A 16,782-nucleotide genomic window follows, 5' to 3' on the forward strand; every position below is an offset into this window, starting at 1 on the left:
GTTTGGGGGGCATGGGTTGTTTGTTGTTTACTGTTTAGAACACACAGGTAATATGAACTTGGGCCTCAAACTACATGAGGGGCAGATTGTGGTCCCACAGGCTCCATAATGACATTAATTTCCCTTTTTTTGCTTAGCACCTAGGGTCTTGCAACCCCCTGGTGGTTGATGGGGTTAGTAGCTATTTCCCGTTTACACAAACTGGGAGTATAGACATTTGGGGGTTGACATTTGAGCCCCTAGACACCTCACCTTTACGGACGAGGTGTCTAGGGGCCTTTGATGGCCCTGGTCTCTGTACTTCATGATTCTCTGTCCTCTCTGAGGCCCGACAACAGAAGCTCAAGTCCACCTGGTTCAATCAATGCCCTCAGAGCCACAGCCAGCGCAGTCCTTCTTTCACTTAGTACTCACTTAGGATTTTTGCCTGAGACTCTCTTACTTTCTTGCCAGCTCATAAATGCATTTAGGAAGATATATTGCCTCTGCATTTAGAATTTTTTCCTTGGAAGGGTCAATCCACCAGTTATCAGGAATGGAACTCCTACTACCTAACATCCTGCAGACATCTTGAAAATCGCTATCCAGTTTTCTGTTAGAGCAGAATGCAGTTGTAACTGTTATAGGTCTCACAGGGGTTCAAACAAAAGCTGTTTTGCAATACAGTATGTGAAAAACCCTGCTTCTGGCAGTGTCTCTACCCCTTCTCAAACATTAAAAACATACTCACAGTCTGTCTCTCCCCACTCGCCTCTCAAGCTGGTTTCCCCAAATGCTTGGGTTACTTTTAAGAAAATGTTTTGGTTTTTGTTTTTATTGTTTTGTTTTCACTTGGACTTTTGTTATGAAAGTCTAATTTTAAACACACTACCGACAAAGCATTGCTCTGTGGAAAGTTTCTCTGCTTTGAAGAACTTATTTATTTATTTAGATTAATTAAGTAAACGTCCCACAGATACTGGAAAACAGAAGTGGACTCTTTCTGCTCACATGAATTTGTGAGTGTGTGTGTGTGTGTGTATATCTAATCCTGGTAGTTTACCTTTGCTCATTTTGACTGCTTGATCTGCAAAGACAGATACAGGTACATTAAGCTCTCCTTCCTGCTTTCCTCTTTCCCCAGAGACACATCTTCTGGGCCTGACCACCCTCCTTACCCCATAAGAGAGCCAAAAAGTAATGCCAATCTCCTGGCCCCTGTGAGTTAGGGCTGGGGGCTAGCAGGCTGGAGCCGTCTTCTCTCTGGCCCCGAGAAACAGTCCCAAGCTGCAGACTGTGGCTCTGTTTGCACCAGTCCTGCTCACAGACAGCTGGACGTTAAGCAATCCCGGCCTCCCTCTCCGGGACTCGGCCTCCAGTGGGCAGATAACTAGGTTCTGCCTTGTTCTCAAGTCTAGGCTGCTGCACTGGTCACCTGTGTTGCCTACATCCTCCGTCTGGCCCAGACTCCTTTTTATCACCCCCTTTTCAAGACTGGAATCTCTGGCCAAAACCGAGCTCAGTGGATGAGTGTTTGCTCCATGAAGACGGACCTCCTAATGTGGTTGCCTCCGCTTTTCAAGTACCCATTGCTGCTCTCTCTTCGTCTGCGGAAGCGTCTTGCTCCTTGTTAGAATCTCCAGAGTGGACTGTCTGCACGTGGTCATGTGTCACTCTTCCCTCAGTTGCCGCCTGCCCTGACTAGACTCGGTGCCTCGCTAAGGTCGCTTACCCTTCCTCTGGGTTGGTCTGCCCTACCCAGTTACATTGTCTCAGGGAGAGCCCAGCTTTTCCCCCTGGTCAGCCAGGAAGATTCCGTGTGGGCAAGACAAATTGAAGGTTTTCAGTAGGTTGCCCCTACCCCTTCCCCTTGGATCAAATTTCCCTTTAACCACACGTTCTTAAAAAGTATAAAGAGAAAAAAAAGCCAGAAGATATGGAGCACATAGCCATGTGGCCTCTTTGTAGGAGATCTGCACAAGTTTAATTTTACACACACACACGCACACAGACACACACACATACAAATTCACTTGCACATTTAGAACTATACATCCAAAAAACAGCACCCACATTTCATGAGAGAATTCAACAGAAACACAGCAGCACTGGGGAGAGCTTAATACAACTCTAAGTGGCAGATCAAGCAGTCAAAAAACAATCAAGGATAAATACCAAGGCTGAGTAAGCGCTCACACTCCCCCCCACCCCACCCCCACCAACACACACAAGGTCACTTGTGCAAAATGCAGAGTACTTCTGTTTTTCAGTATCGATGGGATATTTACAAAACTGAATCATACATGAAGAAACCTCAACAAATTCCTCCAAAGCAGCAACAGTAGAGGATAAATCCCTGTCTCTGGTGTGTTTAAAGTTGGGCATTTGTAACAAAAGTTCAAGTGAAAACAAATTCAAAAACCACTTACAAAAATTTCCTAAAGTAACCCAAGCATTTGGAGACATCAGCTTGAAAGAGGGAGGAGGAACGACAGCCTGTGAGCATGCTCTCACAGTTGGAGAAGGGGAGATAACACCAGAAGCTGAATTTCTCTTGTACTGTATTGCCAATAGCTTTTGTTTGAATTCCCTTCGATACCAATAGCAATGAAGACTATTTCAGTGCCAGAAAAAACTGACGGTGACTTTTAAGTTTGTGCAATGGGTGGGGAGACGGGGAGTGGGAAGGTGGGGGGCAGAGTGGAGAGTGGACATTCCAACGGATCAGATCTCCCAACAGGTCGGGATGGAAGTTTGCACTTACAGGCAAGCAGGTGGCCCACAGCCCCCAGGGCAGCCTCCACCCAAGTCAGCAAGCACCAGCCCTACAACTCCTTCCAACCTACAGGGCAAGGGCAAAGGATCCCATTCATCTAATTATAGTATCTTGGCCACAAGCAACCTCTAAAAATTCTCTGGGCCCAAGAGGGATGCCGACTCTCTCCTGAAGGTCTTTTGCAAAGGAAATGGCAGAACCTACAGACCTGTTAAGTTACCTGAACTGGAAAAACTAGGATGAAGGAGGGTGAGCCTTAGTGGGCTTGAAATTCCCTGCCCTTCAGTTTGGCTGCCCCGTGTTTCCAGTTCCATCTGAATATGCCACTTTTTAAGCCAGACCAACAGGATCCAAGCAGCCATGCTGGCCCCAACCAGGTTGAAATTTCCTGGTGAACCTCCCCTTGGTGTCTCTCAGCATTCCCCTGAATGCCAAATGGCACATTAAAGACATAATCGCACCCCCAACTCAATAGCCGGAGCTTAGATTTGATCTCATTAAATAAGAGTAGGCTGTTCTGTTCTTTTCCGAGCTCTGAGGCAGAAGCCTTGACGTATTGCTTTTTGACCCTTCTCTGGATCTGTTTCCTTATCTGTGGAAAGTATGGAGGGATGCTTGGGAAGACTAGACAGAGAGTTAAAGCTGCTTTCTAAGATCTGGATCCCCTACACCTGTGGCCAGGGAGGAGCAACATTGCCTCCTAAAGCCTCTGCTAGTGGAGATGCTTTGGTTTACAAGAGAAAGCCAACTCAAAAGCATTAAGCAAAAAACAAAAGAAGAAAAACTTGGCTGAAATACCAGAAAAGAACAAGGGCAGATGATGTCATTAGCTCTCAAGCTCTCTTTTTCTCCATCTCTCATCTCAGCCTTTTCTCTGCCTGGTCCTCATTCTCTCCTGCAGACATACTCTTGCAAGTATTGGGGTAGAGGGGATGAGCACCACCTTCTCCTGCCAGACGTTCTGAAACAAAATCCCAGGGATAGGGGCTTCCCTGGTGGCACAGTGGTTGAGAGTCCGCCTGCCGATGCAGGGGACGCAGGTTCGTGCCCCAGTCCAGGAAGATCCCACATGCTGTGGAGCGGCTGGGCCCATGAGCCACGGCCGCTGAGCCTGCGCGTCCAGAGCCTGTGCTCCGCAACGGGAGAGGCCACAACAGTGAGAGGCCTGCGTACTGCAAAAAAAAAAAAAAAAAAAAAATCCCAGGGATAGACTCTGAATGTCCCAGCTGGGGTCAGGTGCCCATCATTTGGGTCAGGGTTTCTCAACAGAGAGGCTACTAGCCTTTCAATAGGACAATTCTTTGTTATGGAGCACTGTCCTGGGAGTTGCTAATGTTTAGGACCCCCAGTCACTAGATGCCAAAGTGCTCCCCAGTCATTGTGACAACCACCACCAAACTGCACACCCCTCCCTTTCCAAGGCCAGGGCTGTGGGGTGCAATACTGCCTTATGTGGAGAACCACTGCCTTGTGCCAGACAGTGAAGCCAGGGTCTCGGGGCATGGTGATTGGTGCCCTTGCCACCTGCCCTTTCCTGTGGTGGAGATCAGGATGGATGGGCCATTGGGTTTGGCAACCCTGCCAGACACATAAGGCACCAGTGGTTGGGCAGGAGTCATTTCCCAAAGGAATTCTCACCAGGTTCCTATTAGCAGAAGGGATGCTATGCAGACAAAGCCCCACGGCTGTTGGTTGCAGGCCTCTGCCCCCATCTTTCAGGGGAAACGTGAGTGCTCCCAAGGTGAAGCATTACCATCCGCCTTCCACCAACCAGTCCCCAGGCTTCAGTCACTCCACATCCTAAATCTCAGGACTCCAGCTCAAAACCGATCCCCCTTCACCTGGCACGGAGGCCCTCCTGGTCCCTTGTGTTTTTGACTCCTCTACATGCTCCCTGGACTTTGTCCCCAAGAGGCTGAGGGTCCCTACGTCCCCAGTCAGCACCAACAGTCAGCTGGACCGAACTTGCTGGACCAAACAAGAGCCACGAGGGAGGTTCTGCAGACTAATCACACCAGGGCAAGTGCTGTTTCTCTTGTGTGAGCCCATCAGAACCAGGCCATGTGGCATTCCCAGGGCCCTGGCCACCTTCAGAGTTCTGAGAAAAAGGGAAGGGGGGGTTGTTTCTTGAGGAGTCCCAGCGTCTTCATGGTTCCACAGATGAGCTGAGGGATGAGGCACATGGCTGCAGGAGCCAGGTTCTGGGAAGCATCTCGTGTAAGTCAAAAGCAAAAGCTAGGACATATTTTTCGAAGAGATTTTGGAGAGCTGAGCGTTGGATGAGCGCTGCTCAGGTGGGGACAGAGCACACTAGCATGGCTAACTCCACCCCCGGGGTCTCACACCCAGCGCCCCAGAGGACAGTTCTTGACTCCTCCTTCAGACTCCAGAATGTAACTCAGACTCCTTCCTCATTTCCGTTAAGATAGTTGAGACAGCGTGGTACTTTCCAAAGGAATTTAACTGTGACGCTAAAGGAAATGAAAGAAGAAAATGCTGTAAACCCACCAAGCTTATAGGATCTGTGTCTCAGCTTCTGGAAGGTTCTATTCCACACTCTATTTGAGAGTTCCTTTTATGCATGACTCCGTAGTATTTCTGAGGTGGGTTTCTTCCTCCCAATTCCAACCAAAAGCCAGTATGGGGTCAGGTCTCCTGGACGCACTGCTTTCTCTCTCCTAGTCCTTATGGGTAGAGTTGAGTGGGGGAAGGGCGGGTATCCCCGGAGGGGCGAGACTTCAGCATAAGATCTTTCCACTCAACTGTTCTCTCCTTCTCAAACATAGGCAGGTCACCTCCTTTTAGCCTAGCTCTTTTTTCCTTCTAGGAGCTCATAGTATAGGGAGGGAGATGGCTACACATGATTAATACCTATTGTAGTGTCATAACTCCAGTAGAGCTGGACCACCTCCTAGCCCCCTTTATCATAATGTTTCATCAAAAGAAACAATGGTCTGACTTCCCCACACACGCAAAAAAGTCATATAAGTTTTTACTGAAAAGAAAAACTGTTAATGGTGCCAGAAGGATTACATTGAAATCTCACAATGTATCCTGTGCCACCCCATGCTCTTCCTTCTTTCCGAGAGGCCCTCTATCCATTCTAACGCATATCCAGTAGCCTCCTCCTTCCACTTCTCCCGCTACCCAGTTCTCTATCCCAAAAGCCTTGGGAATCTGACAGGCAAATGTGGACCAGGTCTTGGCAGGCTGCCAGAGATGGCAGGAGGGACAATTTGCTCCTGTTTGTGTCACCACGATGCAACAGTACAAGTGTGGTGGTGGCGGCCTTCTCTCTTACCACTCTTCTCTCTGTCCATCCCCAAGCATTATTGCTCTCCCTGGGGTCTGTCCCACATCTTCTCACTTTGACTCAACTTACAGTCCTTCCTGGACAACCTCAAATGCTCCCCTGCCTGCCACCCACCCCTGGCATGGGCATGCAGCTGATTCCCAAACCCCTGTTTCCCTAGGAATTCAGCCTCCTAAGTATCCAGTATATAATATATTTTTACATATTTAATTCCAGTATGTAAAGTACTCCTTAGGATTACCTGGAGCTTGAGACGGACCTGTGGCTACCTACAAAGCTCTCTTTAGGGCAGCAAAACCATGACTTTTATAAGTAGGTTACTGATGATGTAACTTGGAAATTACCCTGTGTCTTATTTGCTTGTTCTTGGTCTCTCCTCCCTCCCCAGCAAATTTTGACCTGGGATGGAGGTGGGGTGAACAGTGAATAGCCCTTTTGTGTTTCAGACCAGATTGGCATCTCCAAAGTATTTATCTGTGAAATTTCCAGGCCCGTCAAAGGATTTGGTTGGATTCCCTAAGAGACAGATCCTTGGATTAATTGGGACGTGTGTCCCCCCAACTGTGGCCAGGGAGTGACACATCCTAACTGGCTGAGGCCGAGGATTACTGTCCATCCCTGAACCAACCATATGGCAACTGGCTGGGATTACGGTAATTGTTAAGGTCAGTCATGGACACTCAAACACCTAGAGCCCATCCAAACCACAAGGTGATCCCTCTGTGAACTTTCACAAGATAATATTTACCGCTTGCTACCGGGAACGCATGCTGATATTTTGTAATCCTAGCTTCTTGACCAGGTAATGCTCAATTCTATGTCAATTTTTAAAAATCCTGGTCTGAGCCCAGTAGATTGACTTCACAACTCACTAATGGTTCATGGCCCACAGTTTGAAAAGTGCCACTCTTAAGGTTTGCAGAAACTGCTTGCATTGTTTAAATGGTTGTTAAAATGTGTCATAAATTCTCCAGGAATTTAAGAGGGAAATGTGTAAGGAAGTGGAAGTTGGGTTAATAGAGGGTACAAGGTCATTAAGGGGTGGTACTTGCCACTTGTGACTCAGAAAAAGCCTTGAGAGAAGACACTTTTGAGCTCCAAAGTGGGACTCCAGCTTCAAGTAATGAGACAGTCCACTGGGACTATCCCCCTGAATAGATCAGATTTGGGACTACAAGGGACTCCCCTGGAGTGGCAGTATGGGCATGCGACACAGCTGGATGCCCTGAGCTGTTTTGTTCTACGATTTTTCTTAGCCAGAACCCAACTCCAACCTCTGAGCAGACTTCTTCAATTCTTTGGAGAGCATGGTGAGCAGACAGAGGCTTTCTTGGTCACGCTAGGGCCAGGCTAGTCCAAGCACCTACTGTGAGCAGGGCAGTGTCTGTGTATGTGGAGGATGTGCAGGAGGAGTGAGGATAAACAGGCCATGTACCCATTTATATAAAGTTAAATGACATACATAAGTAAATCATATATTTTTCAGGATACATTCATATGATAAAGACAAAATTCAGAATAGTGGTTGAGATTGAGAGAGAAAGATACAGGGAAGGGACACAGAGGGTCGTTCAACAGTTATGGCAACGTTTCATTTCCTAATCTGGTAGATACACGGCTGGTTGTTTTCTTATTTATTAAACATTAACAATGCAATGTAGACGCATTGTGTATATACATCTACACACACCTATTAGGTATGTATGACAAAAAATACAATAAGCCATGAACCCTATGCTTAATGAGCTCACAGACTTAAGTGGAAGACAGCCATAATCACAATGAATATATTACACAATGAGATCATAAGAAATATAAAGAAGCAATTCATTCTGGCTAGGCTTATGACTTCGGGTAAGTTATTTTATTTCTTGAATCCTCAAACTTTTCAGATACATTTTACAGATAGATAGATGTTAGATAGATAGTAGACAGATAGATGATAGATAGATGACAGATATATACATATACACATATATAATAGGTTTATTGTGAGAATCAATTGATACGTGATGCTTGAGAAAATCTTTGACAAACTGTGAAACACTTTAAAAACGTGAGGTAATATTATCACTTTGGGCATATTTTCAACTGTGCATTTCTTCTGTGAAAGCACTACCCCACACAGTTTTGGGCTCAAGTGGCAGTCTAAAGGAAACAGGTTGTAAGTAACTGTGAATTATTCTCAATCTAACAAATTTTGTGTCTAGCACGATAAAGATGCAAATAAAGACGACATTGGCTACCAGTGAATAGCTTGTGATTGTCAGATCAGGGACTTGGAGCTTAAGGGCTCCATTGGGACCCAGGACTCGGACTAGCATGCTACTGGGGGTGGGGGAGGGTGTCAGAGCTGAGAGGAGCGTGCTGTGCTTCACCTTCCCTGGGGGCTCTTTCGGTCAAGTCAGCAGACCCCTGCCGCCGTGATCACACTGGGCCCTCGCAGGTGCTGCGTCTCCCCAGTGCTCTGGCCTGAACGTGGACACAAATGCCTTCCCCCAGCTCTCCTCAGCCTCTGAAAGCACAGGAACACGCTGGCTTCTGATGCTGCCAGAGTAGGCTCTCTTTCAGGATCGCTGGACCCTGTCCTCTATTATATGACACACCTAACATCGGCCAGATGCCCAGCCCAGCTCTGCAGGTCCTGATTTCTGGCTCCTTGCCATCTCCTTTCCACCTTCAGGTGTCGGAGGCTTGTTCTCCAGAATAAGGTTAGAATTTGTTGTTAAGACCTAAGAGTTCAGGCTCAAGGACCCTACAGACAAACTGACGCCTAAACTGAGGCGCCGAAGATTCTCTCTCCCGGGAGAGAATATGCCCCAGAGCTTGGGGGAGACTGAGACCCCAGGTTGGAATCAGGTAGTTTATCAGTCAGAGTCCCAGCTGGACAGGTGGCACACTCAAATGGGGTCATTGGAGGGGAGTTTCATAAAAGGATTATTTTCAAAGAGATGGCCAGGTATGGAGAAACCACAAGGGAGAATGCAGAACGCCAAGGGCTCATGGAGGCACTGGTAACAGAAGGTGCTCTTACCAGCACAGGCCTGAAAAGGGGAGGAAGAGCTACTGGTACCTGGAGAGAGAGTCCTGTGCAGGGAGCTGCTTGATGGGAGCTGAGCTTTTCAATGGGGGAATGCAGCCAGACCTAGAGATCCCATAGACAGGGAACCCGGCAAATAAGTACCCTAAGTTCACTCTTCTCCCTCCCTCCTATCTCCAGCCAACTGGCCTAACCTAACTGGACATCACAGGGCAAGAGAACCCACTGCTGTATTCCAGATGGATCAGGTTGCAGGGCACAGAACCAGGTGGGTCTGGAGGAGCAACTGGCTCACAGCCTTGCTGTGAAAGTGGGGGCAGCTCGACAGGCCTGCAGAGCCCAACAGTCAAGATGGGGAACCCAGAGGGTACCAGGTAACAAAAACACAGTCAAACAGTAGATTTGGGAAGACTACCTTCAGACCCCAGGGATTCAGAGACAAAAAGGCCATTGGGAGGTGAGGGCACATCCTGGATGGCTGAATTCAAGTGTCCCGTGTTTAAACCAGGATGAAGTTACATCTTCGCAGAGATATTTTTGGCATGCAAGAATCGAATTCATTTAGCAATTTCACTTGAAGCAGCAGGCTGAAATTTCCCATCAACTGCTTTCAAGGACATTTACAAGCAAATTTGTAGCAGACACTCCCTTATGAGCATCCTTGAGTGACTTAATAGAAAGATCTTCGTGCAACAATTCAGAAGACCTCAGTGATAGACTTCACTCTGCCTCTAACTCACTGGGTCCTTTAAATCACCCCTCTTCCCCTCTCTGGGCCTCAGTTTCCTTCTCTGTAATGTGAGAGGGTTGGCTATGATCTCTAAGATCCCTTCTGATTCTGGCACGCTAAGATTTTAATAGAAACTATACGATCAGGACAAGTCTTGACACATTGGTCTTGGCAGTAATTTTTTTTGGATAGGAAACCAAAAGCTCAAGTAACAAGAACAAAAATAAACAAGTGCGGCAACATCAAACTGTCAATAAAAAGCTTCTGCACAGCAAAGGAAACAATCAACAAATGAAAAGGCAACCTATGTAATAGAAGAAAATATTTGCAAACTATGTATCTGGTAAGGGGTTAATATCCACAATTTATAAGGCACTCATACAACTCAATAGCAAAAAAAAAAAAAAATACAAACCACAATTTTAAAAATGGTCAAAAGACCTGAATAGAAATTTTTCCAAAGAAGATATACAAATGACCAACAAGTACATGAAAAGATGCTCAACATCACTAATCATCAGGGAAATGCAAATCAAAACCACAGTGAGCTACCACCTCACACCTGTTAGAATGGCTATTATCAAAAAGACAAGAGATAACTAGTATCAGAGAGGATGTAAAGAAAATGGAATCCTTGTACACCATTGGTAGGAATGTAAATCGGTGCAGTTGTTATGGAAAACAGTACGGAGATTCCTCAGAAAATTAAAAATAGAACTACCATATGATTTAGCGATCCCTCTTATGGGTATATATCTGAAGGAAATGAAAGAGGTGTCTACATTTCCATGAAAGAGGTGTCTACATTTCCATGTTCATTGCAGCATTATTCACAATAGCCAAGATATGAAAACAACCTTAGCATCTTCCAACAAATGAATGGATAAAGAAATTTTATATATATATATATAATTCAGTCTTTAAAAAGTAGGAGATCTGCCATGTACAACAACATAGATGGACTTGGATGACATTATGCTAAGTGAAATAAGCCAGACACAGAAAGACAAATGCTGTATGATCTCACTCATATGTGGAATCCAAAACTGTCAAATTCATAGAGGCAGAAAGTAGCATGTGGCTACCAGGGGTGGGAAGGTGGGGGAATGTTGGTCAAGGGGTACAAAGTTGCAGTTATATATAATGAGTATGTTCTAGAAATCTAATGTACAGCATGATGACTATAGTTAATAATACTGTATTGTATTGTATACTGGAAACTTGCTAAGAGAATAGATCTCGGGTTCTCTCATCTTACACACACACACACACACACACACACACACACGAATGGTAACGATATGGAGAGATGGATATGTTAACTAGCCTGACTATAGTAATCATTTCACTATGTATATGTACGTCAAAACACGTACTTTTTTTTTCTGGCTGCCCCACTTGGCTTGCGGGATCTTAGTTGCCCGACCAGGGATTGAACCCAGGCCACGGCAGTGAAAGTGCTGAGTCCTAACCACTGGACCACCAGGGAACTCCCAAAACATGTACATTTTAAATACATATAATTTTAATTTTTTATAAAAAGGAGAACCAGTCATGATGATGTATCAGCACAGCCAACTTGGCAGTTACTATGTGATTCCATTTTGCAAGTTACAAAATTGTTTCTTTGAATTTGTTTCTTTCAATTTCTTTAAAATTGCTCAATTTCTCTAACGCAGCAAAGAGGCAAGAGAAAATAATTGCTTTGCAGTGGACTCATGCCCATGAAAACAAACCCGAGTGTACTGCTGCTAAAAAGAACCCAGTCTGCCACAGTTCCTATTTATTTGGTTTTGGACAGAGCAGAACTGAGGGAGGCGTGATACACCGCACTGAGTCATCACCTGAAATGGCTTCCACCTCCAAGAGCCTCCCGCAGGCCAGGCTGCAGGGTAGGCCTCCTCTCACAACTTCCCCCTTAGTGCTATTTCTCCACAGAAGAAGACGCCTGCGCTCACTTCCTCATTACAATTCCTGCCCACAAAGTTCACTTCTCTCGTCTCACCTAGAAAACAAAACCAGCGTCTGAATGTGTACTCTTTCTCTGGTTCCTGGCATTAAATCTGACTTCCTACGAGAGGGATTTGCTGTGTTTCCCTGTCCACCTCCTCCTTTCTTAAGGGAGAGCACACTCACCTTCTTCCTTTAGAGATCTGCTGCTCCCCTGCTTCAGCCAGGCCGTAGATTTTACTGAGGCTGCCAATCACTGATTCTTGACCCCTGTCCACACAGATGATGATGCAACCTGAGCCTGACCAATCACAGAACCCCATCCCCCGGCCTCCAGGACTGAATGAGGAGACTGATAAACGCTGGGGCGATCAGCTGGGACTTACAGCCAGTAAAGCAGGGGGAGGAAAGAGACACCTTCTCATTGCCTAGGCATAACTGAGCTAAATAATATAAGCCAGGAGCTTCCGGTGGTCGTAGCTTCTGTGCCCTGTCCTTGCCAGGATGAAGCCAACTCAAGTAAGAGAAAATGAGGCCCGAGCACAGAGAAAAGTCAAGGTGAGTGATGGAGGCAAAAGGATGGGAGCCGGAGGGAGAGGACTTGACGATGTTATTTGTTTACTGGACACAGTGATCTCAGTACCAGGCCCACCTTTTTTTTTTTTTTTTTGCGGTACGCGGGCCTCTCACCGCCGCGGCTCCTCCCGCCGCGGAGCACAGGTTCTGGACGCGCAGGCCCAGCGGCCATGGCTCACGGGCCCAGCCGCTCCGCGGCATGCGGGATCCTCCCGGACCGGGGCACAAACCCGTGTGCCCTGCATCGGCAGGCGGACTCTCAACCACTGCGCCACCAGGGAAGCCCCAGGCCCACCTTTTACAGGAGCCAATAACTCTTCTTTTTTAAAATTAAGCTAGGTATAGCTTGATTTCTGTCCCATAACCAAAGAAGTCTGAATAATACAGAAATTGATACCTGCAAAGGGGGACCTGTAAGTAATAATAGACTCTAAAACGTGGAACTGGAGAGGCAAGGTGGTGAGGAGCCAGGAGGATGGGGAGAGGCTGGCCTTCCAGGCCACGGGCTGGTAAGCAGCCTGGCAATATTTGCCAGCTGTCAGGAAAGGTCTAGGTCAAAAGATGTCAGGGTGTCAGAGTGGGTTGGCTCTGCGCTACCCAAAAGGATGCTTCCGTCAAAGCCGGGCTGTTTGAAAGCAGTAGGGAACAGCAGAGAGATAAAAGAGAGGTCCTTCTCCTTGCAGCAAGATTTCCAGGGTGCAGAGATTTTGATGATTCTTCCTTAAAGTAATTCAACAGCAGAAATCTGTCGTTGGGAAGAGGGGTACCCTGGGGAGCTGGAGTAAGAGGGAGAATCTCATCCTGAAACCCCACTGAGTGGAACACAGCCCAAGGCCTGTGGGGACCTTCATCACCTTGCGGAGCTTCAAGTCAGCTCAGGCCAGGAGGAAGAGTCCCCAGAAAATGGACCCTGTGGTGAAGAGCAGAGATCCCTCCACTCTGGGGTCCAGATTGCCACTGCTCAGTGGAATTCTCCCAAGTCCCCCAAGAGGTAGGACCAATAGGAGGACAGAAGGAATTTGCTCCTCTGCCAGAGAAATGAGTTTTTGCTGTCCCTGTGCAGAAGAATGGGATGTAGCTACTCGGCAAATGACAACTAACTGGAATTGTTTCCCCTTCCCCCTTTTAAATAGAATTTCACAAACATATATGGAGTGGTTCAATGTACCATTTAATCACAGGTGGCAAGAACGTGAGTATGGCCAATTGGCCTCTCAACTAGAACCTGATCAAACTATTGCTTTTTCAATTATTCAACACATAGTTACTGAGCACCTACTCAGATACTCTTCTAGACCCTGGAGATATGATAATAAAGAAAAACAACCAACCGAAACCAAATCTTGCCCTCCTCTTCCTTCCCATACCAAGAATAGTACCACCATCCAGGCAATGGGCCAGGCTCAAATCCCAGGAATCATTCTCTCATAACTGAGACCTTTCAGCCAGACTCCTCCTAAATTCATCCCAAATCTGCCCACTTCTCACCATCTCTACTGCTTCAGCCGTAGCCCAGGACATCATCACCACTCAGCTAAATCATGGCAACAGTTTATTAACTGGTCCATTTGTCTCCACAGTCCACTCAGCACACATAAGTCACAGTGGTCTTTTCAAACAAAAATCAGTTCACATAGTTTTAAACCTAATAGATCTGGTGAAATCAAAAATCTAGATAGTTGTATCTATCTCAGTAATAAAATGAATGCTAGCTTCAGGAGGTATGTGCTTGTGAGACTCTCCTTGTGTACTTAAGGGGTCCATGCTGGTTTTGTATTTTCTGATGGTGGATACTGTCATGATGATACTACTGCCTCAAAAAATAAAAATAAAACCAGTTCATGTCCCTCTCTCGCTTAAAATCCTCCAGTAGCTTCTCAGAGCAACCAGACATAAAGTCCAAACCGTTTACCTTAGTCTACAATGGCCTAGGTGATCTGCAGCTGCCTACCTAGACTCCCTTGTCTTGCTCTGTCTTCTCTCCCATTTACTCTCCCTTCAGCTCCTTCCAGCTTCTTTCTGTCCCTTAGACACACCAAGTGAGCTTGCATCTCAAGACCTTTACAAAATTTGCTGTTCTTCCTTCCTGGGACACTATTCCCCCAGGTCTCTGCCTCCCTTCCATTGTTCAAAGGTAACAGGATGGGGACTTCCCTGGTGGCGCAATGGTTGGGAGTCCGCCTGCCAATGCAGGGGATGCGGGTTCAGTCCCTGGTCTGGGAAGATCCCACGTGCCGTGGAGCAACTGAGCCTGCGCACCACAGCTGCTGAGCCTACGCTCTAGAGCCTGTGAGCCACAACTGCTGAGCCCACATGCCAGGACTGCTGAAGCCCGCGCGCCTGGAGCCCAGGCTCTGCAATGGGAGAGGCCACCGCAGTGAGAGGCCTGCGTGCAGCAACGAGGACCCGACGCAGCCAAAAATAAATTTATGAAAAACAAAACAAAACAAAGGTAACAGGATGTTCACTGGGACTTTTCCTGTCGTCCGGGAGTTCCAGCTAAAGCCCAGAGATGAGAACTGGAGAATGGCCCTTTCTCAAGACAGCGGCCCACCATGACACCAGGTTCCTTTCCCAGAGCTCATGGAAAGGTGTCAGACAGTCCCTACCACCCATCCCTCCTTTCTAATCTTCATGAGATGACGGGGAAGGAGAGAAGGAGGGGAGTTAGAGTAAGAATCATCTGCTTTGTGGGGAGTGCAGTGTTTGTGATGAGAGGTGACCTCCCCCTAAGCCAAATATTGGGGAGGCTCCAAAGAATCAGCAAGAGAGAGGGGTCCCTGAGAGAAGGGGAAATGAGCATGCCGTCCTCAAGTCAGTTAGCCTTTTCTAATTTGCCCTTGGACTTAGCCGAGTAAGGTAGAGGAAGATCGACTTTGTTTCAAGATGGGAATTGGGGCAAAAGGGGAGCTACCTATCCTCTACTGTTGCCCTGGTGAGATTCTCAGTTGGGCTAAGTGGACATTACAGAAGGTAGTTGGTCCCACCTCCTGTAGGAAGGTCCTCCAGAGGATTCACCAGCATTTGAGTGCCTGCCACAGAGAGGGTGTCAGTGGCCACTGTAAGCTAGAGAAATAGGAACAGCCAACCTGGAAAGGACGACAGCCCTGGCCAGGTAAGTAAAGAAACCCTTGTCCTGTTTCCTCTCCTCCCTCCCACCACAAACACGCCTGAAGGGCTGAGCCTTGAAGAAGGAAGGGGAGAATATACCTCAGAACTTGATCAGACTCCTTCCCCATCTTCATTCCTAGAGGTCAGGATCTCAGCTCAAGAATGCTCTGCGTGAGGGCAGGGGAAAGGGAAAAGAGATTGAAATAGAGTTTGTGACTGAAGTCTTTTTTTTTTTTTTTAATATATTTCTCTATTTATTTATTTATTTTTGGCTGCATTGGGTCTTCGTTGCTGCGCGTGGGCTTTCTCTAGTTGCGGCGAGCAGGGGCTACTCTTCGTTGTGGTATGCGGGCTTCTCGTGGCGGTGGCTTCTCTTGCTGTGGAGCATGGGCTCTAGGCGCGCGGGCTCAGTAGTTGTGGCTCGCGGGCTTAGTTGCTCCGTGGCATGGGGGATCTTCGTGGACCAGGGCTCGAACCCGCATTCCCTGCATTGGCAGGTAGATTCTTAACCACTGCGCCACCAGGGAAGTCCCGTAACTGAAGTCTTAAAGTAGACTTTTAATACCCAAGAAGTCATGGACTCTTCCTGTGTCTGTCCCGGGCCTGTTTGCCCTCAAGGTGCATTTCTCACTCTTTCCCAATTCTGCCCTGTGTTGGGGGTGGGAGCCTGATCCCTGCAGGCCATGCTGCCTAAGCTACTGGCTCAGATGACTTCAGACTACCTTTGGTAGGTGAGGGATTGGAAAGCAGGAGGAAGGAATGAATCAAGGCATTTTTCTTCCCCCTATCTGCCTCTAGTGCAGCTTCTGGCTGTGGGCTCTTCTTCCTTTATGACTCCAGGCTCAGCCTGTTCCAACTTCTGCTGCCTGATGCTCGTTTCTAAGCTCTGGTAACACACTCTCCTCCCTTTGTCCCTCTTTTGATAATATCTGGTTAGTCTTACTGTGTCCTATTCTGTTCCTCAGCTTTCCCAACACTCATGTAACTAATTGTCTGCATCAGATTCCCTCTGTTTCAAATACTGAGAGTGCTTTTTGTCTTTTGGATGGACCTTAACTCATATACTTCCCCAGAGGTTCTATACTACAAAGGACTGTGCCCCAAATATAGTATGGCCAGGGATAGCATCTGTAGGAAGTCAAATAGTTCTATGTTTATACCTTAATCAAGACATCTCAATACACCAGTTGCTAACATCTCAACTCAAATGTCATCTCTTCAGAAAGCTATCTCAGCATCCCCCTGCCCAAATCACACCTCATTATTTTGTCTTCTTTTAGATATTTTCAGTACCTGATTTCATCTTA

The 16,782-nt window shown here is 47.0% G+C and overlaps 1 protein-coding gene across 1 annotated transcript in view; it reads right to left on the minus strand.

Annotated features, from left to right (window-relative positions):
- The window catches only part of TGFBR1 (transforming growth factor beta receptor 1), an 89,398-nt gene extending 77,391 nt beyond the window's left edge, over positions 1 to 12,007 (minus strand). Inside the window, exon 1 of the mRNA XM_060014448.1 lies at positions 11,975 to 12,007. The gene's annotated coding sequence lies outside the window, so the exon portion shown is untranslated. The remainder of the gene's footprint in view (positions 1 to 11,974) is intronic.
- Positions 12,008 to 16,782: the final 4,775 nt, after the last annotated feature.

Source organism: Delphinus delphis, chromosome 6, assembly GCF_949987515.2.
Source record: "Delphinus delphis chromosome 6, mDelDel1.2, whole genome shotgun sequence".
Lineage (NCBI taxonomy): Eukaryota > Metazoa > Chordata > Mammalia > Artiodactyla > Delphinidae > Delphinus > Delphinus delphis.